The 26,764-nt window shown below is 36.8% G+C and overlaps 1 pseudogene; it reads right to left on the bottom strand.

Moving 5' to 3' along the window:
* Window positions 1-26,204, bottom strand: LOC149220229 (nuclear transcription factor Y subunit A-2-like; annotated as a pseudogene).
* Between the last annotated feature and the right edge of the window lie 560 nt (window positions 26,205-26,764).

Raw genomic sequence — 26,764 nt, 5'->3', positions numbered from 1 at the left:
TCAAACTTTCATTGGATCACAATAGTTATCTGCTGCAACCCATTTGATGTTATATCCCATACCTTGCCCACTCTCTACTTCACCACTTCCATCTGAAAGAGGACTGAAACCCAATAAATGGAAATGTGAACTAGCATGGTGGTAAAGATACCCTCTATTCCCTTATGTATAACTATCACCTGTTTCATCAGGTATTTATTCTGACATGCTTGTAACTTCTTATCCTAACAACCCTGAATTACCATGTACCTCTAAAGAATTCATATTTCCATTTTCAGACTGCAAAGCTTCAGTGCTTGATGAACTAACAGCCTGTGCATGTTGTTCGTCTGTTAATTTCCCATCATCAACATTAACCTTTTTTTGTCTCCAACAATTTTGTATTTAGGAAGCAACCACCACATCCCCTTGCTCTTCGCATTGCATGAAGATGACAAGATTCATGGAGATAAGGCTGAAGAGAAGACATCATAGTATGAGAAACAATACATTAAAAGACAGAAAACATGCCAGTATATCAATAACCAAATATGTTGACATGCTTAATTCAGAAGATGAAATCAATACAATTTGGCTAGCCAAAAGAGGATGAGAGAAAGTGCATTTGAACTAGTGTTGTGAAGGAGCAGGGATTCTGACACCAGGGAGTGGTCCTTCCCCAAAAAATCTAGGGAACAATGCCAACCCAGGAGCATTCTATACATATGATTATTAGAATGTGTGTGTGTGTGTGTGGTCCTAGGAGTGGTCCTGGGAGAAACTGGGAGTGAGAGGCCCTAAAATGCTCCAATGCAACACTATTTTGAACAAACATGTTAGGTATTTGAGAAATAATCATAAACACAACTATTCCTTACCTTCCTTACTTTGATGAGCTTATTTTCTAATTCCTCTTTGGCTCGAGATTGTTGACGTCACAAAATTCCATGGTATTGTTTAGCATTGACATAGACTGGTTCATATTCAATCACATCAGATAGTGAAATCAAATGAGTTAGCTCTCCAAATTCCTCATTTTCTTTGTGGGCTCATATTATTCTAGGTACAAAATAGTCTAAGTGACTCATAGTTGACACAACTAGAATTATCTGGTAATCTAGTCTTTCAACACCAGTGTCTGGGTATTACAAAGGTGTCAATTATAATTTAAATTATTATGATGGATAAAGAAATCATGCATCCTATGAGGTACGGGAAGAATGGAAAATAATACAATGGGATGCCTCTGCATACGACAAAGCAATGTAAATAGGTTCCTGTTGTAGTGGCTACAACCACCCTCCAAAATTTTTCCTTAGCTTTGTTTTGGAGCCTCCCTACCCACATTCACATCAGCATGTCTTGCTTCATCAAGTACACAAGCTCCAGTGATTTTCCTGCAAAAATAAAACTTTTCGATCAAAGCGTGATGCATTCCCTTCACAGGTTCTTCATCCAGACTTGGTCCAGCAACAAGCTGAGCAACTCCTTCAAGAATTTGAACAAATATGGAGGTCAACTATCCTTCCCTCCAGAAATTGCGCAATCCTAACTGGAGTTTGTTGGGCTCCAGAATTGTGCAATTCTGTTGAGCAAGCTTCACCCAGAAAATTGCGCAATCCTTCCCAGCTGGGCTACTTAGCCCAGAATTTGTGCAATTCTAGGTAGCAGTAAGCTGCTTTACCTAGAAATTGCACAAATCTAGGCAACAGTCAGCTGCTTTGCCCGGAAATTGCACAAATCTTCTAAGCAGCCAGTTGAGCTCCCAGCCAGAAATGTGCATTTTCTCCCAGAAGTTTAGTAGTCTCTTACATGTGGAGATAATTTGACTAATTCCCTCCAAAACCAAGAAAAACAGACTTTCATGCATGGGTTGCTTCTCCCAAGGCAGCATGCAAAGGCATCCCTTGTTTCAGGGATCTATTTTTGGCAATTCTAGGTTGCATGCAAGGATCATTTTAGAAACCTCCCACCATGTGTTACTTTCCATAGATTTGTGGCATGTGCATCACAACCTCGATTTTATCAACCAGACACTACAAATGGCATTCCTCACATCAATCTTGCAGCTCTGACATCCCACATTGCATCTAGGAGCTATCGACACATTCAACTCAGTGCTTTTGGGGTAAGCCCACTTTCCATGTCTTGTTGCATTTCTAGCACTTTTTTGTGTTTCGCTTCATGTGAACACTGTCTGCTTGATTTCAATGAGAGCTTGCTATCATTTTGATTCATACTAGCTTGTAGTAGCACTGTTTCAGTTGTCGCATGCATGAAACTATTTTGCATGAACAGTCGTCGATTCGACGACTCACTTCTCCCACATGCATGTTGATTTTTTTACTGAATCTTTCATTCAATGTTTGCATGCATTGTCAATCACTTCCTATTTCACTTAGTGTTGCCATGCATTCACTGTCATATTTTATTTCAGTTTCCCGTCAATAAGTCTGGCCAACCTTGGCCCAGACTCTGCCTTCACTGAGACAACATTGCACAATCTAGGGAAGCAAGGCTCTGTCTTCCTCTCCAAAAATGTGCATTTCTACCCAGGCACTATTTTGCACATTTCTGAGGGAGAGTGATTTTTGGCCTAGAAAATTGTGCAATGCAGTCACTAAGTATGCATTCATTGCCAGTTGAGATTGTGCATTGCACAATTCCAGCAGTCAGCAGCCAAACTGGACTATGCATTGCACAGTTCCAGTAGTCAGTCAGCCTTCTAGCAGCCCAGACTATGCCTTGCGTAGTCTTGGCAGCCAGTCCCACAAATACCGATGGAAATTGCGCAACCTTCATGATCAGTCACATAGGTATGTTGCAAGTTAATTCTCAAGTTCATTTTGGTTTTCGACTAACAAATTTCTTTCCATGAGTGTTGCGATGTCTCCAGTTATCGCAGGTGTTCATCTGCCTCTCAGCAGCACATGTACAATGGTTTCTAAGAGAGCAGAGTCGAAGACACCATTCAGAGCACACTTGGGGATGCAGTCAATCAAGTGTTTATGAGCTTTCCTACTCACAAAGACATCAAGTTGTTCATAGAGAAGGACATCAAGATATGACGACAAAAACATCACAACAAGCAACATCATGAACAATAACTGAAGGCAGCATACCAGATGCAATGAATGCAAGAGGAATGTTGTTGACAATATGGAGGCAGAAGAAAGTTGCAAGGTCAAGTAGATCCACTAATGATGAAATAAACCTTGGAGACTCAGGCTATGAGGTGATGATGCAATCGCGTGAAGAAAAAGAATGCAAAAAAGAAGGAGTTGCATGTGCTAAAGCAGCAACTCAAGTAAGAACATGAGCTGCAGAGACAAGCGAATGAGTTGCAGCAGGAACAGGAACAGCAGGAGGCACAACATGCACTCACAGATGAAACTGCTCCCGTACAAGTTATAGATCCATCCCAGTAGCTGAAACGAAGTAGATATGGTGAGAAGTGTTGTTGATCGCATGCAATGGATTCAACAACATGCATGTCATTGTGCGCACGCATGCGATCCAACCCATTCAGTACACTCACCAAGGCGAAGACAAGAAGCAAGTCTGACTAGAGCTTAGCATGTAGTTGACAGTTGATGTGCATGACCACCAGGACACACAGGAAGATCCGCAGAGACACTATGCATCAGTGTGTTTCCTGTTCGGTTGCACCAGGAAGACCATGTGCATGCTAGCAGATGAGTTGGATGAAGGAGCCACACCAATGCACCCGGATGCAGTGGAAGCAAGAGTTCGCTTCAACAATATGTCACCATGGGGTGCATGCACACCATCACGGATGACCAAGCTTGGCATCATCTCACCAGCTTCACCATCACAAGCATGTCAAAGAGTTGGTCTCACCACAACAGATCGAGTGTTAGTGATGTCTTGCATAGCTTGCTCAAGCCATTTTGTCTCACATGAGAACATGGGCATTATAATCTAACTTCGTGTCAAGTGGAAGTTCAAGTGTCAATAGTTGGATGTAATAGTCATAGAGTAGATGAAGAGTCGTGAGGGTAGATGAACTATCACAAAGGGGAATGTCAATAGTCACCCCACCCTTTGCTATAAATAGAACTATAAAACTCATTGTAAAGGCTTTTGGTCTGCCAAGCTTCGATAGGAGTATCTTAGAGAAATCTTGGACAGTATTGTAATGAGCCTTGGCTTCTCCACAGCGCAAAGCTAGTACATCTCTTTGGAGGAGTAGGCGGTTGTGGCTGTAACGTTCCACTATTGGAACTAGTGGTTGGACATGGATGTATTGTATGTCTGGAACTTACACTTAATATAACAGAGCCATCACGTTTCATGCATATGTTGTATTGTATTCTATTACTCTAAATGATATATGTATTTGTTTTCTTACGCATGCATGTATGGACTATTCTGTGTAAGTATGTATGAATCTTTCTAAAATGTGTTTTTGGTTTAACCATCATTTTGGATTGCTCACTAACTTGCTTTCCAGCTTGTGATGCATCTTCGCTCGTGTGTTCCCTTCCAAGCCACATACTATTACAGGTTTCCAAAGGGCGCACTCAACTCACCCTGAGTGTGTTAGAACCTCTCATGCACCTTCCTTGGCTTACCGCAGCTATCACACCCTTACTACTAACAAAGTTATCTTACTTTCCTCTGTGTGAAATCATGGTCAAGGCATTACCATACAACTCACTGCTGGGACTCCTACACCAAACGGTCTGAGGTTTAATTGGGACTTCTTATCAAGGAGATCCCCTTACATGTTGGCGGGTCCAACACCATCAACAGTTCCACAAAAGTGACTCATTAATTACTAGATAAGCAGAACAGTTCCTTTCAGTTATAGGAAAATATTAAACAAGAAAGTTGATATGTGGTGACTCATAGTCTTACAACTTTTTCTAATTTTCTTGTTAAACATAAAGAGGAAACTCAAAAGTATAGAAAGAGATTCCAAAGAAACCAAACTTCAGACCTGATTAGCCCCAAGGAGGTCTATTCTACACACAGGGAGGCACCCAAAAACATACACCTACATTTTTGATAGTGTGAGGAGAATACTCTGTTCATTTTGGCTTGGTTTGAATTGTTATTGTCAGCCAGAAATGGTACAATTGTTGGGAAGCCTTAGGGACCTCACTTACGGTTGGGTAGGTAATGGAATAAATAGATTGTCAAAAACATTTTTATTCCTAGATGAAGTAAATCTTGGATGCATAGAATGTAGTATGTACATGCCCTTCAATCAAGGGTTGGCCTAAAACTTGTAGAGTCTTTAGGTCCTTGGACCAAGGATTTGGCGTTAGATTTATGGAGTGACAATACAACGAAGCTGACTCACAAACTTATCATATACAACAACATCATTTCGTTGAGTGTTCTTGGCATCAACAATCATTACATAAATAAGAATTATAGTAAAAGAAATATTTTCATATCAACACCTTTAGTGTTAGGTTTTTGGAGTGACAATACAACAACATCATTTGGTTGACTGTACTTGGCATCAACAATCATTACATGAAACAAAATTATAGTAAAATAAATATTGTCGTAATAACACCTTATACCTAGCAAGGTGACACCTTGTAAGTATGCAGGAAGTGCAATTGGAGGCCACAAAGACTGTTTACAAACTGATGTTTGCATATAGAGGAAGCCAACCATGAGTACATTAATTAATTTATTTCCATCTTGTTTTCTTTGTGCGCAGCAGAAACTAACAAATATGTCTAGAATTCAACACTAAGAGCATACCAACCCAAACTTCTACTCAGAATCTCCCAAGGAGAAGGTTATGGTAACTCCAATTTATCTGCTACTCAATGAATTGAGGTGGCATAGTTAAGATAGTTGAAGATAAGATGGCTTGCAGGTCAATATCCCTCATTCTAACCTCTAGGCATGCTTAAATCATGGTGTTAACCCAATAAGTACCAGGATACGTAATGGTCCCTTAACAGAATTATACCATACTTCCTATGGGCTCAGAATCTGAGGCTCTCATAAATCCTCACATGTCCTTTTTTCATGGCTGCATTATGCAGTGTTGCTTCTCTACCATACATCTCTCTCTCACAGATATATCATTCTGTATGGATAAATTACACACTTTGAATAATACATCATATGTCTCTCCTCTCTCTACAAGTGTTCTGCATATGTGCAAGTGCAATTTTGATATGGAAATGATGCCAAGCTACACAATTAGCATCTAGGAGGTCAAAGCCCTAACTAAGAATTGAGATAAAAACAAGGACCCCGAGTCACCAAGAATATTTGCACACTAATGAAGTTATCCTTGAAGAAGCACAAAATGTAAGTCTAGTACCAACCACCAACATGACCTACCAAAATTGCACTGGAAGATACTGAGTACTTTTGAGTTACAAGCATTTATGAAGTGATTTAAGCATTTAATTCACATTTATTTTCTTTATGGCTGCATTGTCCAGTGGCACTAGTCTACCTTACATCTCTCTCTCATGGAGATATCATTGTGTATTGATAATTAAACATTGAATACTATATCAAATGTCCCTCCTCTCATTACAAGTGTTCTACATATGTGCATGTGCAACTTTAATATGGTATTGATTCTAAGCTACAAAATCAACATTTGTCACATAGCAATAGAGGAAGTATATAAATGTTGAAAAGTAAGTGCCAGGGACTAGAAGCTTTGGTGACAGGTAAAAGAATTATATCAAAGAAAATCAAGAAACAGTAATATTATGGAAAATTTTATAATAGCTTCATGACTAAGATCAAGGATCACCAAACTTTGAACTGCATGTTGAAGGTAGATATGCACCTCTCATAAAAATATTGAGCATTTCAAGACAGCCTGACTTTCCATGCCACTAAGAAAGGAAGAGGGTTTATCTTTTAATAGACAACTTTGTGCACCAGGTTTTTAGATTTTCTTCCATTGAGGCTCCTCCCCACATACCAAAATTCCAATAATTCCCATAATAAAATCTTACTTGTTCAATGAGTCTTCAAGTACACATCCAAGCACTTTATCTTTTCATATTAGGTGAACCCAATCCCACACTAGTAATCTTCCCAAAGGAATCTAAAGCAATAATAAGAATTCCCCTCAAGCTCTCAAAAGTATGCCACCGACATAACTGGTCAGAAAAACTTCAAATTCATGGAACTGTCTTATAGCTCTAAGGCCTGCAAAACTGATGCCAATAATAATTTTAGAAACTCACTTTGAATCATGCAAGCAGTCATATCAAATTACATCCCAAAGGATCCCTAATTATTTTTTAAGTCCTTAAAACACAGTGAGGCTAGTCATACAACTTTACTAAACACAATCTCACCATAGCAAAATTCCTAGTGAAACTAAATACTTCAATTCTTGTTAGAAATTAATATGATTATTTGAAATAGTTCTTTCATTACTTTGATAAACCCTTCATTGAATCCTCAGCAAAAATTTCCACGGAAACTTCAATACCATTTCCTGAAGGTCCTCTATAACCCCTAATTTCCATTGATTTGATGCAATAGTCCCCATAGGCTTCCTTATGAGAGGTTAATCTGTGTCTCCTATAGATTCTTTAAGGAAATAAAATTAGACCTCAATTACCAGTTGAGATTCAGCCTGTAATATGTCTCTTTGATACTCAAATATATATTCAATGTTGACTACCAGCTACATACCACCCTTTGAAAGCTCATCTACATATATATTAAGTTCCCTATCAATGTGAAGGAATGATATGCTAGAGAACTATGTTCCATGAGCTTGACCTGTTCCAGAATTGGCTCTAGTTTCAGGTTCTTGTCATGTAGCTTCCTTTTATATATTTTTGTATCATCTCATAATCCTCATAGGTATCCCTTTGTTTGCTGCCAATTTTAGTAGGAACTTCAATGCAAACATCTCAACATAGTTGTTTTTTCCCATGCCCATACCTACTTTAAAGACCAAAAAATGTTTATCAATGATATACAAACAACTTCTAGTATGACAAAGAGATACTTTTCCTTGACTCGCTTTATCAAAGAAGCCCAAGGACATTGACAAAACTGGGCAAAAGGTGTCATCATTTGCACCACTTCTGCAATAGTCACCCTTTTCTATTCTTCATAAAAATTTGTGAAATGATAAGTGCCCTGAGCATTGTCATGGAAGAAAGCAATCATGCCATCTACCTTTGGCATTTTCCAAACAATGTTAATGTTATTTCAATGATTCGTAAAAGGGTGGAAAAAAATATTGTTTTTATCCCCTTGATCTAGGCATATTTTCCTACTCTCTCCAATCCTTGATCTTAGTCATGAAGCTATCCTTTACTAAGGAGGTCTCAAAGGTTATTCTTCCAGTAGCTTGAGGTCAAGAATCTTGGCAGGAGGTATCCTAGTTAGACTGTAAAAAGAAATGGTTTGAAGATAAATCTATCAAAACATAGATCTCTTCATCTAATTGCACTTAGAGCCATTTGGATGGCAATGAAATCTAGAATCTTCTAGGAGGAGTTTCCTCCATTCCATGGTCAACAACATATCAAAAACCTGTATGGTGGAATTAAATATATCGCAAAGCGAGTAATCCCTCTCCACAAAATGGGCCATCCTCAGCATGAAGATTCTCAAATCCATTCCCATCATTTGTATTTCCAACAAACACCATCATTAAAACATGTAAGAATAAAACATATACCCAACATGCGTCTTGTTAAAAACATGCAACACAATTAAGGAAAAGGAATGAGAAGAGTATGAAAATAGAGCATTCAACACAAAGGGAAAAAAAGACAAGCAAGAGCATACATAGAGCTTGTCTCTCATATATTCAACAATAATGATTATAGTATCTTTTAAACTCCCCTCCAAGTTCTCCATAAACCATAGACATGAGTTGCAGGGATATTAAGACCCTCCCTTAGGCCTCTCATGAAAAATACCCTACAAATGTGAACTTTTGTAAAATCAATTTCACTAAGCATAAGAATGGTTCATGAGAATTTTTTAAATGGTGAGATCACTCTCAGTCACCCAAGGAAACCTCTAGGCTCACTTAGGGAGTGCTTTAATTTCCTCATGTTCATTCCAAAAGCAATAGAAAAGTGCACTTCTAAGAGTATCTCCCATGGGGGCATGTAACACTCCCTCATACCCTAAAGATTCTTCCCAAATAGGTTTTTCACAAGAGTGTGTTATCAAAGGTTCTTCCAAGATTCTCGCACTCAAAACACTCAAACAGGTCAAGAATCAACAATTGTGGGAACAATTCATTTAAGAAAAAATACAAAATCCAATCTAAGAAAATAGCATGAGGTAGCAACAAAAGAGAGTTACTCACTATCGTGATTCAAATGTATGCATGCAAAATGAAGGAAGACCATAACATAGAATAAGGTCAATTTATCTTAATTATTCTACCTTGGGCTCAGATAATTAAAATCAAGAAAAAATATATATGAATAATGTCAATGTATCTCAATTATTTGACCTTAGGCCCAGATAATCAAAATTAAGAAAAAATATATATGACTAGAAACAAATGGTCACAAGGTTATCGAGACACAGGCACAACAACCACCAATAGTAATCAATCTTAATGAATTGACAAAGAAACTCAATTGCTTGACTGTGAACTCTATACTGACTTTAGCATCCTTTACTTTCAAATCTACAAATCATGAAAAGCCACGAGGCCTTCAAACTTTGAAGGATTCTTAAAGAAATATTTTACAAAAAAGACTTGGGAGTGAAGCATTCCCAGGGACATTCTATACACATATATTTACATTTTGTATATTATAATGCATATATTTTCAATTAAAATGGACTTGTACAATAGGATCTAACTCATTGATAAATCAAGGGTGGTGATATCGCCCCCACCCAACCCACCCTAATTAACAAAAGAAAAAGAAAAAAACATGTTAGCCCCTTATAATCCACCATGGTTGTGCAAATGGAATGAATATTATGATAACTAGAGTTCCTATAATTAGTGCCAACACCTTCAAAAAAAATGTATATAATGCCAAATTAGTTGTGGGAGAATGTAGACTTTAATGCTAATAATAGGAAATAGAATATTATTAAGTGCTTAGAAATGTGATTCACAGTAGATTAGAACATCAAGGATTTAGTATAAGTCTCAAGAATTAGTGCTAAACTATTTATAAGTTTTGAATTCAAAAAAAATAGTGTGAAGTAGAATAGGAATGAAATTGAACCAAATAACATCATCCATCTAGAAATTATAAAAGTTATGAACCAGATTAGAAGGTGTAGAATATGAAATGTAAGAGGCCATCGTCACCAAAGAGTTATAACATGTATACAATAATGTTTACAAGATAGGCCATGTGCCTAATTTATAAAATAGATACTGGAAAGTGAAAAACTAAATAGAGTTGAAGTCTATGACAAGTAATGAAATAAAAATTAAAAAATAAAACAGAAACAATTCTACTATCTATTCTTGATTTTTCTTTCAATGAGAAATTCTCAAAACCCTAATAAGAAATGAATGAAATGAGTCGATGACAATTGGAATATGCAAAGAATATGGATTGGATTTTTTATAATCTCTAAACCATCCTCCATAGTGTTTGGGGCCTACTAGGGCCTTCACATAGTCCACAATATTTTTAGAAAAAGGAAAATAATTAGTCATCTTTCAACCATATGGGGAGTGTTCCCATGAGTGCTAGGAACATTCTTGGGAGCACTTGGATGTGTAGCTTCCAAAGTCAATCACACACTCCTACAACACCATATCCATCACAATAATGAGAGGGGAAAGTGAACTCCTGTGTAATATAGGTTTCTACTAGGCCCTCCACATTTTGCCCCTGACAAATTTTTCTTGGAGGCTCCAATGAAATTGAGCCTCAAAAACCAACTTTTAGGTTTTCTCCAAAGGGATTAAAGAACAACACATGATAAATATTAAATAATACTCCTATGAATAGATTATTGTATTTCTCTTGAATTGCTAGGGTTGGAATCTATAATGATGCCCTACAGGTTTCGAAGATGGAAAAAAAAGCTAGCTTTTAGCATTTATATATCTAAGTGTACAAAAAAGACAAATCACTGTAAGTAGAAAATGTTTGGCTTGCAACTATTTTGGATGGGGGAAATAGTGAAAATTTTGATTGGAAAAAAAGAAAGCAATTTGAGCTTTATATGTTTTTCAATCGACAAAAATAAAGCATTACGAGATTTATATGGTTTTCAAAATTCAAAAACATGTTCTTGTTATTTACTACCTTGGTTATTATTGCCATGACAGAAATTTGATTAAACAAGAAGTTATCCGTGTGATTTATCTTCTTTTTTTTGTTTCAAATCCACTTGCCTAGGTTTCTTATGCATTGATTCATGTTGTAGTCACTAGGATATCTGAGTAGAAAGAGCCAAATCTACATGATTTTATTTTCCAATGTCGCATTTTGGAAAGAAGATACTAATATGGATTCCATAATTTTTATGGTACTATGAATGTTGAAATGTATCGAAGGAATGGATTCTCTAATCTGTGTCTGGATTCAAGGAATTGATTTGGAGGTATTCTTAGTTGTGTACGAGTTCCAATGATCAGGACGAATTCAGGAAGATATTTGACTAGTGAAACTTTGTGGAGGATGAGTTATGTGTCATCTAGTGTGAGTTAAATTGGGAACTGCATGAACAAGTGGAGTTAGCCTCCTAAATTTTAGGAGGATCCAGTTAAAGTGTGTTGACTTTTTTTAATTAGAAAAGTTCCAGTTCAACTCCTAATTTATAAAACTCACTAACAATAGCCTAATAAAAAAGCTTATAAGTTGATCGAAGGAACACAATTAATCAATCAATTCTTGAGCATGAGTTTGTGATCAAGAGATCTTGTGGAGGAATGAGCCAAGTGTTCCTTGTGTGAATTATTGAGGAAGGCAATTTTCTCTTTGGAGTGCACATAGAAATAGGGGAAATCCCTATTTAATAGGAGCTCAGCTAGTGCTAGGAAATAAGATATTATTTCCTAAGGTTTTGTGCTGGAAAATCAGAGCCTCTAGTGCATATAGGAGGAGGAAGCAAGTCAACTATCAAGTAGAGGTTTCAGGCCTAAGATAGGAAGGAAAATTATTGTATTTTTAGATTGGAACCATCTTGTATGTGTATCAGATCTTCTTATGCAACCAACTCACAAAATATAAGAAAGAGATAGATCAATGACTTAAAGCGTAGCCTCTTCAAGGGGAAACCTCCTTTCCATTACACAAATGAACAATTATTGGATGATACAAATGACAATACCTCCTTTCTATATATAGGGGTCTAAGGGGTCATAATGTAATCAAAGCCAAAATAATAATAATAATGTAAGGGAACAACAATAACAATAGTGGGCTTCTATGGGGCACAATAATAACAATATGGGGACAACATGGGTGCAACAATAACAATAACGGGTACAATGACAATAATAATAAGGGAATACACTAGTATTATAGGGACCTAACATGATCCTCTCCTTCAAAAAAGTGTTGTCCTCAACGCTTGAGTTTTGGATGCTTCTGTATAAAATTCTCATCCTCCCATGTAGAATCTTCAGCAGGTAAGTTCTTCCTCTTGATGAGATACTCTGAAATTGATCGATTTCACAGCTATTGAATTCTTGTTTCTGTGACTGCTTTAGGTTCCAATATGATTTTTCCTTCCTCGTCAAGCTCTGGAAATATTGTTTGAACTGGGAGCTTGTCACCTATAACCTTCTTTAAGCATGAAACATAGAAAACTGGGTGCACTTGGGAAGATGCAAGAAGTTCCAATTTGTATGTCATAGTACCAATATTTTTCAAAACCTTGTATGGACCATAATACTTTGGTGATAATTTATTATCCTTCTTTTCTTGCTTGAGGGACATTTGTTTGTATGGTTGTAGTCGTAGAAATACCCAGTCACCTACATCAAAACTTCTTTCGTTGCGATGTTGATCTACCTGTTGTTTCATTATATTCTGCGCCAAAGTGAGTTTATCCTTTAAGAGTTGGAGAACTTTTTGTTGATGCTCGATGTGATCTTCCACTGCTTGAACCTTAGAATTTTCTCTTAAATATTATGTGATGGATGGTGGATGATATCCATAAAGTTCCATAAATGGGGTCATTTTTGCTGCAGTATGGAAGGAAGTGTTATACCACCATTCAATGAGAGGAAACCATTTGACCCATTTTGTCTATTTATCAGATACAAAGCAACAAAAATATCCTTCAAAACATTTGTTCACTATCTCAGTTTTCTCATGAGATTGAGGATGATAAGATGAGCTATGAGCTAACTAAGTACCCAGACAAGAAAATAATTTTGTCCAAAAATTTCAAGTGAAAATAGGATCTTTGTCACTTACAATAATATTTGGGTTTCCATGTAGCTTTTGAATTATTTACATAAATGCAGTAGAAACTGTACTGGATTTAAATGGATGAGATAATGCACAAAAGTGTGCATACTTGGTAAGTTTATCAACTATCACCATGGTGACACTCTTTCCTTCAGATTTGGGTAAATCTGTGATAAAATCCATTGAATCCTCCTCCCAACATTGACTTGGAATGGATAAAGGTTGTAATAGACCTGGGGTCTTAATTGTCTCAAATTTATTTTGTTGGAAAACCAAACATTTCGCCACAAACTTTTGATATCATATTTAAGGCCATCCCAAAAAAATTCCTTCTTAACCCTGTGGTAATTTTTTAAAAATCCTGAATGCCCTCCTAAAGGAGATGTGTGAAACTCCCTAAGAATATTTTGTTTGAGTTGGGAATTCTTATAGAGGTATAAACGATCTTTGTACGATAATGAATCCTTTTTCCAGCTAAATGTATCAGATGTACTAGGGTCGGATGCAACTTTTGAATGAGTGCCCACACTTCTTTGTCATTTTTCCATTCATCCCTTGCTTTGTTTATCCAATTTGGTTGGATAATAGAAATGGCACAAAGCAATACTTCCACATCCTCATCCTTTCTTGAGAGTGCATCTGCAACAACATTTTTCTTCCCTTTTTTGTAGATGCTTTCAAAGTCATAACCCAACATCTCTTGTGACCCGTTTTTGTTTCTCTTTTGAAGATAATATTAGTTCTAAAAAGTATTTAAGACTATCATGATCCGTCTTTACTTTGAAGTGTCTTCCCATTAGGTAAGGTCGCCATTTCTTAAGTGCATGTTGTATTGCCAACATTTCCTTCTCATAAATGGCTTTGTGTAAATATTTTCCTTTGTTTGCACAACTTTCAAAAGAAATGGGTCTTTCTTCTTACATTAAAACAACACCAATTCCATTTCCTGAGGCATCACATTCCACAATAAAGGTTTTTGGGAAGTCTAACATAGCTAAGACCAGTGCTTGGCACATTTCCTCTTTAAGATGTTCAAAGGCCTTCGTTACTTTTGGAGTCCAAGAAAATGCATCTTGCTTCAATAATGTTGTTAGAGGTGCTGCTATTCTCCCATAATTCTTAACAAACTTGCAATAATACTCTGTCAACCCGAGAAATCGTCGCAGATGCTTTATGGATGTGGGGATTTTCCATTCAGTAATGGCTTTAATTTTTCTAGTGTCTACCTTAACACCTTCATGAGATACAATATGACCCAAATATTCCACCTCTTGTACTCCAAATAAACATTTGGAGGTTTTTGCATATAATTGTTTCTCCTCCAATGGTTTGAGCACTCTATCAACATGTTGAACATGATCCTTCCAAGACTTGATGTAGATTAGTATATCATCAAAAAATACTAACACAAGTTTTCTAAGGGTTTGAAAATGGAATTCATAAAACCTTGAAATGCAAAAGGTGCATTGGTAAGGCCAAAAGGCATGACCAAAAAATCATAATGATCCTCATTAGTTCTAAATGTTGTTTTTAGAATGTCTTCAGTCTTCATTCTGAATTGATGATATCCTGAATGAAGGTATAACTTGGTGAAGTAAATTTCTCCATGCAATTCATCCAATAATGCATCAATGACAAGAATGGGGAATTTATCTTTAATAGTGAGGTTGTTGAGCTCCCTGTAATCTGGACACTTGCGCCATGATCCATCCTTCTTGTGCGGTAATACTACTAAAGTAGAGAAAGAACTTTGACTAGGTTGAATTATACCATCCTCTTGCATTTATGCAACCATACGTTCAATTTCACTTTTTTGGGCATAGAGATATCCATAAGGCCTGATGTTTGGAGGAACACTTCTTGGAATAAAATGAATAGCATTATCATGGTCACGAATAGGTGGGAGGAATTTGGGAGTCTCACATGCCCTAGAATGATTGTCTAAGACTTTTTGGAGACCTGGAGAAATATATGATTCTAATGTGGGAACGTCTAGCAAACATAATTGTGCAATTACACCTTGTTGTTCTTTATTTAGAAGCTTTGTGATGCCATTAGAGTTGATTATCTTTCCTGATTTCCCTGTGATACTCCTTAATTCAACTTCCTTTCCTTCCAAAACAAATTTCAAGAAAAGTTCTTGAAAATTAAAATTTATCGTACCCAAAGATTGTATCCATTCGACTCATATTACAACATCAGCACCACCCATTGGAATAAAGCATTGGACTATTCAACACATGTTCTCCCATGGATAGCTTGATATTATGGCACTTTCCAGATCAATTTATGGTTCCTCCATTTGCAACCATCACTTGACACTCTGGTGCTGGATATAGGAAGAAATTCAATTCCTTGACTATCTTACAATGAATAAAATTATGTATACTGCCTGAATCAATCAACACTATTACATTTTTCTCCTTGACATGTCCTTCTATCTTGATAGTTTGAAGAGTGGTAATTCTAACCAATGCATTACAAGATATGGTTGGATTCATTTCTTCTTTCTCTAGGGTTTGTTCTTGGTGTGTATCCTCTTCTTTTGATGTTTCTTCTTCCTCCTCTTCACAATATATGTAAAATAATTTCTTCTCAGCACACTTATGACCTTTAGTGTATTTTCTATCACAACTGTAACAAATCCCTTTTTCTCTTTTTTCTTCCAATTGTTGTGGTATCAACCTGGTAGGTTGTGGAAGGCTAGGGGCAACAACACTTCCATCTTCATAGTTGTGAGTGATAGGATTCCTTGTTGCCATAATTTTTCTTTCAATTTTTCTTGCCAGCCTGAATGCCTTCTTCAATGAATCAGGTTCCAAAAGGTGAACCTCATGTTGGATGTTATCCTTTAAATTCCCTATGAACACATCAATCTGATGCACCTCTGGAATATATTTTACCCTTACATTCAATCTTTGGAAGTCCTCAATGTGCTCTACCATTGAACCCTTTTGTTTGATATTTATCAATTGGCTAAAAAAGGTGTTGCTTTTTGTATCCTCATAATGTGCTATCATTTCTTCCATAAAAAATTCCCAAGTGAAAATTTGTTTACAAGTGTAAAGTCATCGATACCATAAAAACTAATTTGGTTCCAAATATAAAGTTGCAATGCGTACCTTTTGTGTGCTTTGCACATTATGGAGATCAAAATATTTCTCCATTTGTAGTATCCATGTTACGGGATCCTTGCCATCAAACTTCCTCATATCAATGTTTGGAACATGGTGAGTCTTCAATCCAACGTTATATTCTATGAAATCATGGCTAACATTTCTTTTGTTCTCATCATGAGTTTTCTTCACTACCCTTTCACCATTAGTAAGCATATATTGTATCAACTTTGCCAAATCTATCTTCAAATATTCCATGTTTTCTTTAAGTTATGCTTCTATACCATCCATCTTAGCTTCCATTCCATCCATATTAGCTTCCATTCCATTATTTAAACCATCCATCTTAGCTTCAGTTACTTTTTGTGAGAGCGAACTTTTTTGCACCTGGTCTTGTAATTTTGATGTATCATGTTGCATTTCTTCCTCTTCTTCATGTGTCATAGTAGAGATTTTAGGTTTCTTACTAGGTGTTTCTATTTTCTTTCTTCGAGTCATCAATGAAAGATAATTATGTTTCACAATTCCCTTTGAATCACTTCAAACTACTTTCTCAAACAAGGCTTATGCAAATTTAAAAAACAAACTACACACCTTTTTTTTGCTTTGTATGATCTCGATCTTGAAATACCTGTAACCCTATAATTTAGGATCTCCAAGTTTTGAAATTTCAGCCTGTGATATCCCTCTGAGTCTTCTTTCCAACCCCACAATTTGGATTGCAATTGGATTCCCGAAGAAAGAGTTATTCCCAATCTCTCGCAATGAACTAATTATAGATTGGTTCAATAGAGAGAACTTGTACGATGTGCCACGTGTCACTGTTTAGAACTTAGGTTATGAAAACGATACCCAAAAAACTACAGTCAGTATTCTTTCTATCACTTCTTACAAAATTTGATTCAGATTCTTAGAGAGAAAGTTACGATGATTTTACCAAGGTGACCTGTTTGAGATCCAATTCAGAAGCCTACAAAAACCATAACATCCTCAGTTCATATCTCCGAAAATATAGCGAGACAAGATCTTAAATTCAGTCCCATGGTTTATCACGATTTTGTCTCAAATTTGTTTTAATTTCTGCTTCTAAATCTTCATATAAAAACGTTATAGTGAAAATTCCACGATGATCTGTTTGAAGCAGCGAAACCCTAGAATCCAAAGCTCTGATACCAATTGTTATGCAACCAACTCACAAAATAGAAGAAAGATATAGATCAATGACTTAAAAAATAGCCTCTTCTAGGGGGGAAACTCCTTTACATTACACAAATGAACAATTCTTGGATGATACAAATGACAAGACCTCCTTTCTATATATAGGAGTCTAAGGGTTCACAATATAATCAAAGCCGACATAACAATAATAATGTAAGGGTACAACAATAACAATAGTGAGCTTCTATGGAACAAAATAATAACAATATGGGGACAACATGGGCACAACAATAACAATAAGGGGTACAATTACAATAATAATAAGGGAATACAATAGTATTATAGGGACCTAATAGATATGTTGCTCAATTTTCCTTAATAAAATTTTGAAGCAAGCTAGGGTTTTCCGTGTTGGGTTCCCTAGAAAAATATTGTGTTTTATTGTGAGAATTTTGTGAAATTATTTATGTTCTATTTTGTTGTTATTTGGTAGAGAAATCTTGTGTCCGTGTGAAAATAAAAATTTTCTTTCAAATTGTTCATAACATCATATCATAATTTTGTTGAAAATCTACATGGTATCAGAGCTCTGAACAAGAATCCATTAGCATAAGAGTCTTCAAGTTTGCAATATGACAAATCACACAGGATTGGGATTGAGAGAGCGGGATAGATTGGATGGCTCCTCAAATTTTGGTGTTTGGAAGGTCCACATATTGTTCTTGTCGGGCAAGTTTTGGCTGAAGGAATTCATTGAGAAAGGTGTTGGAGAACCTTCATATCTAGACGAGTTGAGGCTCTTCAAAAAGTAGATGGCCAAGGCCAAGAGGATGATCCTGGATGGAATTCGGGATCATGTCATCCCTCATGTTGCAGTAAAAAATATAGCTAAGGAAATGTGGGATGCCTTAGTCTAGCTCTACCAGAATTCTTCCAAGAATCAAAAGATGGTCCTCAAAGAGAATCTGAGGACAATCAAGATGCATAAGGGTGAGAGTTCCACTGCCTATCTCACCAGAGTTCAAGAAGTTTGTGATGAGATAGTAGCTATTGGAGAGAATTCTATAGACACAGAGCTAGTGCATGTGGATCTAAATGGGTTTTGCAAATATTAGCATACTTTTTTTCAGAGTATTAGAGGACGAGATAAGTTATCGAATTTGCAACACCTATGGAGTGACTTCATCTAGAAGGAGCTAAGGCTCATGCTAGTTGAGACTTCTAGAAATAATGGCAAGGGTTCCAAGGTCAAGAAGGAGGAAGATAATCTTGTTCTTGCAGGTAAAGTCAAAGGCAAGAAAGGAAAAGGGAAGGGCGAAAACAGTCAAAATGGTGACAAGAAGAAGATAGATTCGAGTAAGATCAAATGCTTCCATTGCCATACTTTTGGACACTATGCTTCCAAGTGTCCTAATCAAAAGAAGAAGGGGTCGAATAAGGAGCATGTAGTTGCATCAGCTGAGGTAGATGAGTTTTCCTCTCAATTTGAGAAGGACTTCTCATTGATATCTTGCATGGAAAGCTCAGTAGGGAGTAGTACGTGGTATATTGATTCATTAGCATCTTTCCATATCACTAGAAATCAAGAGTATTTCAACTAGATGGAAGAGAAGGATATGCAGGTAAATATTGAGCTTAGAGATAATGGAAATTATGTTACTAAGGGAATTGGTATTGTCAGCTTTGAAAGGTAGTTTAGTAATACTCTTCATCTCAAATATTTTCTCTATGTTCTAGGGTTGAAAAAGAACTTGGTTTCAGTAGCTATCCTTGAGGATAAAGGATATGATGTCACCTTCAATAGAGGTAAGGCTTACCTCCAGCACTTGGCTTCTAGATGTAAGAAGCAGATAGGTGTAAGGGTGAAAAATATCTACAAGTTGCATGTAGATACTAGTGCAACCTTGAGCAACAAGGCATGATGTGCAAATGTAGGTGAATTTTGTCACAGGCGCATGGGACACTTGCATCACAGGATGCTAAATATTCTTCAGCGAATTTCCATAGGATTACCAACGGGAGGCCTTGACAAGAGTGGAGTGTGCAAGGGCTACACACTTGGAAAGTATGCCAAATCTTCCTTCCATGGTCAGGATAGTAGGGCCAAATGTATTTTGGAGTTGGTGCATTCAAATTTGTGTGGGCCCTTCTCTTCTCCATCACTAATGAGAAATAGGTATTATGTTACTTTCATTGATGATTTTTCTCGGAAAACTTGGATATATTTTATGAAAAATAAAAATGAGGTCTTAGATAGGTTCATGGAGTTTAAGGCCTTGGTAGAGAAGCAAAATAGGAAGAAAATCAAGGCAGTGAGACGTAACAATGGTGGAGAATATATCTCCAATTCCTTCAAGGGTTTTGTGCCAAGGAAGGTATTAGGAGAGAGTTGATAGCGCCTCATAACCCTTAACAGAATGGGGTGGTTGAGAGGAAGAACAAGAGAATTGCTAGAACAATTAGAGCTATGTTGCATAATCGAGATTTGCTTAGGTTCTTATGGGAAGAAGCATGCAACACTACAGTATTTCTATAAAAAAGGAGTCACCACAAGGTGCTTGGACGAGCTACACCCAGAGGAGGTCTTCACGGGCAAGAAGCCTGATGTGTCACACTTTCGAATCATTGGCACAAAGTTATACTCTCATGTATCCAAAGATGACGGGAAGAAGCTGTATGCCACATCAAAGAAGGGTATCTTTCTGGGGTATAGTGAGACATCTAAGGCATACAAGGTGTATCTTCTAGGATCCAGGAAAACATTTCTCAAGAGAGATGTGAGATTCCAGGAGGATCAGGCTCTAAGAGTTTCCTTAGAGTGCGAGTAGATTCCAGCACATGAGGAGGAGCTACTCACTCTCAAATAGGAGGCAAAACCAACACCTCAAAGTCAGCCATAACCACAGTCAAGTGGAAAGAGGGTATTGCAGTAGGATGAGGAGGACAAACCAGGCCGAGAGAAAATAGATCAGTGAGATCTAGCCACCATAGGGAGGAAGAAGATCAAGTGGGTCAAGAGGCTAATCCAAGAGGCTCAAGAGTAGGTTGAGGTGCCCAACACCATATTTAGGTAGAGTAATAAACCACAAAGGTACACATTTTATATGGAACTGATGACAAAGTTGGTTGAAATTGAGCCTTATTCTTATGGGGAGACAACTTCTCAACAAGTTTTGCATGATGCCATGGTGGAGGAGTATTCATCTATCATGAAGAGTGACGCCTAGGAGGTTGTTCCAATACCTAAGGGGAAAATCGTAGTTGGATCTATATGGGTGTACAAGTTGAAGCATGGAGCAGATGGGAGTGTGGAGAAGTTCAAGGCCAAGTTTGTGGCCAAAGGCATCTCACAGATTAAGGGCATAAACTGTGAGGATACCTTTGCCCCAGTAGCATAGTATTCATCCATTAGGACTATTCTATCACTTCCGGAATAGATGGGGTGGAATATCCACTAGATGGACATGAAGACAACACTCCTCAATGGAGTTGTTGAGGAGGAGACCTATAGAGAGGATCCATAGGGGTTTGAGCGGTTCAACAGAGGCACACGTGTGTTCAGGCTAAAGAGATCTATTTATGGGCTCAAGTAAGCTCCGAGAGCATGGTATACTTGGATTGACAACTACCTTTGAGGATTTGGCTTCATTAAGAATGAAGAAGATGCCAAGCTGTACTACATCATGGTTGGAGGGCTTCCGCTCATTCTCGTTCTCTATGTCAACGACCTTATACTAACTGGAGATGAGAGCTTGATACAGGATTGGAAGGAGGACCTTGCAAAGGAGTTTGAGATGAAGTATATGGGGCTTGTGCACCATTTCCTTAGCTTGGAGGTTTGGCAGGGTTATGGTGTGATCTTTGTGGGACAGGGAAATTACACAACAAAGATTATCTAGAAATTTCATATGAAAGATTGCAACCCCATGGCCACACCTCTAGTCACAAACTAGACGAAGGTGGGTGCTACTAAAACATAGCAAGTGGATCTTAGAGTATACATGAAACTCAGTGGATTGTTGATGTAGTTGGTCAACACATGACTTGACATTTTTTTTGCAGTCAACCAACTAAGTTAGTTCATGGTTGAACTGACCATAGTTCATTGGGTTGTTTCAAAGCATGTGTTGAGATATCTCAGACACACAATAGACTATGGATTGTGGTATAAACAAGTTTATTTAGTGAGGCTTGAGGGCTTCATTGATGTAGATTGGGCAGGGAGCTCCATATATAGGAATATTACTTTAGGTGGCATCTTCAACATTGGGTTAGCTACAGTTTCTTGGTACAGCAGCAAGCAGAGATCAATTTCACGCAGTTCAATAGAGGTCAAGTACATGGTTTCTATTCAGGCAACCTACAAGGCTATTTGGATGAGGAAGTTACTTGTGAGAGTTTTTAGACACGGGATGGATTTGACCATGATACATTTTGATAATAAGGGGAGTTGCACTAAACTCTCTAAGGATCCAATGTTTCATGATCACTCAAAACATATCCAGATCCTGTATCACCATCTTAGAGATTGTGTGTAGAAGGGGATAGTCAAGCTATAGTAAATTCCAATAGGGGAGTAGATGATAAACATATTGACCAATGAATTGGCAAGAGGTAGTTTGGTTCATCACACAGATAAGTTGGGAGTTGTACAAAATCCCTTCCTCACTAAGAGGAAGTGTTAAAAAGTAGCGAAGGAATCATTCCTTGATTTGTGCCTTCATTCAAGGAATTGATTTGGAGATATTCTTCGACATCTATGAGTTCCAGTGATGAGTATGAGTTCAAGAACTAGTTCAACTAGTGTGAGTTTGTGGAGGATGAGTTATTTATCCTCTAGTGTGTGTTAAAATGGGAACTGAGTGAATAAGTGGAGTTAGCCTCCTAAATCTTAGGAGGATCTAGTTACCTAAGATTGTTGACTTTTGTTAACTAGAAAAGCTCCAATTCAACTCATAATTTAGAAAACGCAGTAAAAATAGCCTAATCGATAAGCTTATAAGGAGATAAAAGGCACACAATTAATCAAACAATTCTTGAGCATGATTTTGTGAGCAAGAGAGCTTATGGAGGAATGATCCAAGTGTTCCTTGTGCAAATTATTGAGGAAGGAAATTTTCTCTTTCAAGTGTGCATAGAAATAGAGGAAATACCTATTTAATAGGAGCTTAGCCAACGATAGGAAATAGGATATTATTTCCTAAGGTTTTTTGTTGGAAAATAATAGCCTCTAGTGCATATAGGAGAAGGAAGCAGGTCAGCTATTAGGTATAAGTTTCAGGCCTAGGGCAGGCAGGAAAATTTTTGTATTCTCATATTAGAACTAGCTTGTATGTGTATTAGATCTATTGCTTAATTTTTCTTAATAAATATATGAAGCAAGCGAGGGTTTCCTTGTTGGGTTCCCTAGAAAAATTGTGTGTTTTATTGTGTAAATTTTGTGAAATTATTTCTGTTCTACTTCATTGCTATTTGGTAGATAAATTATGTGTCTATGTGAAAGGAAAATTTGTTTTCAAATTGTTCATAATAGCAGATCAGAATTTCGTGGAAAATCTACAGTGAATGTCGCATTAAATAAATAAGTAAATATGATAAACTGCCACGAAAATGAATTCAATGTGATCTATTGGTTAAAGAGGGTATATGTTTATCCCCAAAACAAAGTCATTCATTTGGGCAGTTCTAAAATGTATCGATACTGTACAAGAAATATCTTTGTCTGAAATAACCCAGATTGTGAATGTTGTCAGGATGTCATGCCAAATACTCAAGAGTGCCTATTTGATGAAAGGGCAACAAGTTCAAAATCCTATCAGTTATGTTCCAGGTTTCTTTGTAGCATACATTTGTAGAAGTGTGACCCCATGAGTTAGTAGATGTCCATGCCATGTCATCAGAATTGATTGATATGATAACAGGTAGGGATTCCTTAAAAAAGTTTGGTACATTAACAATAAAATTTTGAAAATTTGACTTTGGTGAAACTTCACAGATCTATCGGTGCCATCCCAAAAATTGTGTTAATGGAATGTATAAGGACTGACATAGTTTGTTTTTATTTTTTTCAAAACTAAGATCATGTAATTTCTACATTTCTATATTGATGGCTTGGTTGCTATAGATATATTTTGGTTATCCTAGTAATATTCCAATGCATCTAGTTTCAAAATACAATATAAAAAACTTACTACTATAAAGAAGCTTGAACAAACAAGTAACACAAAAAATAAGTACATAAAAGGAAAAAACACAAAGAGTGTCAGATGTGAGAAATAAACCTCTATTGCATCTACCAAGTGCCCTTCATGTTTGTAAAAAACTCCATAGTACGTGAGAGAACAAGCATTAGGGGGATCAAGTGCGAGAGCTTCTACAAAGCATTCAAATGCCTTTGGAATGAGACCTTGTATTTGGTAACAAATTCCATTTCCAATGTGAGCCTCGACAGTGATAGGCTCTGTTTCCAAAACAAATTCATAGAGACCAAGTGCATCCACAAACTTATTCCTTGATTATAGTATATTAACACATGACAATTCATCCTTCCCTTAAACTTCTTAGAGGCGAGGACTAAGGGGAGAAAACAGGAAGAAGAGCAGTATATTAACATATGATAATGCATCCTTCCCGTGAAACTTCTTAGCGACGAGGATGAAGGGGAGAAGACAGGAAGAATAACATAAGTATAAGTAGGGTTGGCACTAGAAGTGTTGCTCATTGAATGATGACTCATTGGATAACGACTCACTGCTCCATCGTCATTCAAAGGTAATGGCCTCTATGAGTGCTTATTGTTTCTTGCAATATCCCCACTCCCTTTGAGCATTCACTATTTGAGACTAAGTGAATTAAGGTTTTGTCCCTACCATATTTGGACCCACTCCTCTCTTCAATGCCCCCAATATACTACTCCTCTTCACAACCCTGTTACCAAAATGAAAACACATGACCATGGTTACAAACTTATTTCCAAAAGTCAATCATATAGTAACCCCATTGAAATCCATTACCAATGATGCCAACGATGGATTAAATCCTCCAGGAACCTCACAAAAAAATTATTATAACACACCACATTCAAACTAAAGACCATAATAACAATCGATCCAATGCATTCAGTGTTTGGGATTCAGCATTTGGGATGATTACCTTACGATCAACTAGGACAGAATTTGAATGACTACCTGTTCAACCATGGAACAAAAAAACAAACTTTGAAACCATGAAATGTTAAACTCCCACCAAATTAATAAATGCATAGAGGGAAATATAAAAGCAAAAAATAAAGTTGAAATAAAAAAAAAAAAAATTGAAGAGGGAAACAAACCCAGGTCCGTTAACTCTTAATTGGGTGAAAAATGGGTAATGAAGAGAATGTTATAGGTTATAATAAGGAATATTTCACACATTAGATGACTTCTAAATATAATTCTTTATTTTTTTTAGTCATTTTTCTAGTCCTTTGCCTTGAAGAGGGTGGTATAGGTTGTTAGAAGGAAGAGATCACTAACATTAGATTTTTTAAAATATTCTTTCTAGTTTTTATTCATGCTTTTTTATCTTTTTCCTTTTTTTCTATATTTTTATGTTTTTTTATTGACTTTTATAAATAAAAATATTTTCTATGTTGTTAGGAAAATTTAAGCAAATAGTCAAAACCATCTCCCTAAACTAAAATGATTAAAAAAAAAACTAATAGATATTGATATAGAGGCATGGAAATAAATTCTTAGACGATTACAAGAGGCGGAAAAAAATCACAAGTGATAGTGTAACATGAGGAGTGGACGTAAAGATACTAGCATGCATGGTGGAAAATTTATGTCCGTTGCACCTTGTAAATTGTTGATTTCATATAACAAGATGGAATTATTGGATTAGATTAATTTTTCTTTATTATGTTCTTTCAAATTAATAAATGCTAATTGTGAAAATGGACCACTTCCCTATGTTCAAGTCTTTATTTTGCATTAATACACATCTCTTCTCATTTTATGTATACTTATATATTCAATTGTTAAAAACTAAATTGGGGTGAAAATGTGGTGGTGATGCTAGTGATTAAGAAGAATCATTTATGTGTCTATATATATATTTCAATTTTTCTATTTATGACAAGGATATTGACCATGTTAATATGTTTTGAGGTTAATCCTTTTATTAAAATTATGGGAAACTTCTATGTTGGTTTAGTAATGTTTTTCTTTGTTCTTTAAGATTCAAACATATGACCTTTTAAAGTCAATATTAGTCTGCAAAATGTTGAAGCTCAACTGCAAAGTTAGCCTATCAAAAAAAAAGTGTTTAAGGAAGTATAATCTTTCAGCCAATCTAAAACATCCTTTGAATCCCATATCACTTGTAAATTTATATTGTTGAAGTGACACGATTAAAATGACTAACATAAATGACTAGACCATATTTTTTTTTTTCTGCGTAAATACTAATTCTATTAAAAAGAGAAAATATATGTACAGTGAGGTCAAGACCTCAGAGGAGGCCGAAGCCATTCCTCAGCCAGATATTCAGAGATATTACAATTCATGCTTTCTGCCGATTTCACAGTACAACCTTCAAAAGATTTTGTTTGGGCCATGACCCACTGAGAAATTTTACTAAGACTCACACTGTCATGCCACCCATTGACCAAAAAAACACAAGGGTACCCAACATAGTCACAGTTGCAACAATAAACAGAGAACAGATTGGCTATCGCCACGCCCTGGAACAAGAACATAAACCAGACATAGACCCATAGACTTGGAAATGAAGACACGAAATCAAAATTGCACAGCGCATAGGCAAGAATGCCACCCGTCAGTGAAGAGCCGGCTTTAGTCTGCATGCTGCGGAGAGTCAGGCGTGTCCCTCTCCACTAGGCTGGAAGAAGCAACCCAGGTGACGAAGCCATTGTCATCATTTCCTTCTGTGTCGCCTTCAGGAGTGGTCACCAAATTGAGAATGCAGCATGCACGCTGAGACGGTCCACAGGCCAGAATCTCGCTCTGAGTCGGGTCGACGGGATGCTGAGGCACTTCAGAGACAGGGGTGTCCTCCTGCATATTGTCCGCGTTAAACACCACCCCAGCCATATCCCCTTGCAGAACACTGTCTTCCTGAGAGTGAGAGGAAGTGGTTTGAGCCGAGCTAACATGA

The sequence above is a fragment of the Pinus tabuliformis genome, chromosome Q (genome assembly GCF_031772625.1).
Source record: "Pinus tabuliformis cultivar Carrire ecotype Pingquan chromosome Q, CPIR1, whole genome shotgun sequence".
Taxonomy (NCBI): domain Eukaryota; kingdom Viridiplantae; phylum Streptophyta; class Pinopsida; order Pinales; family Pinaceae; genus Pinus; species Pinus tabuliformis.
The sequence above is the reverse complement of the archived record's forward strand: the minus strand, read 5'-3'. Positions and strand labels throughout refer to the sequence as shown.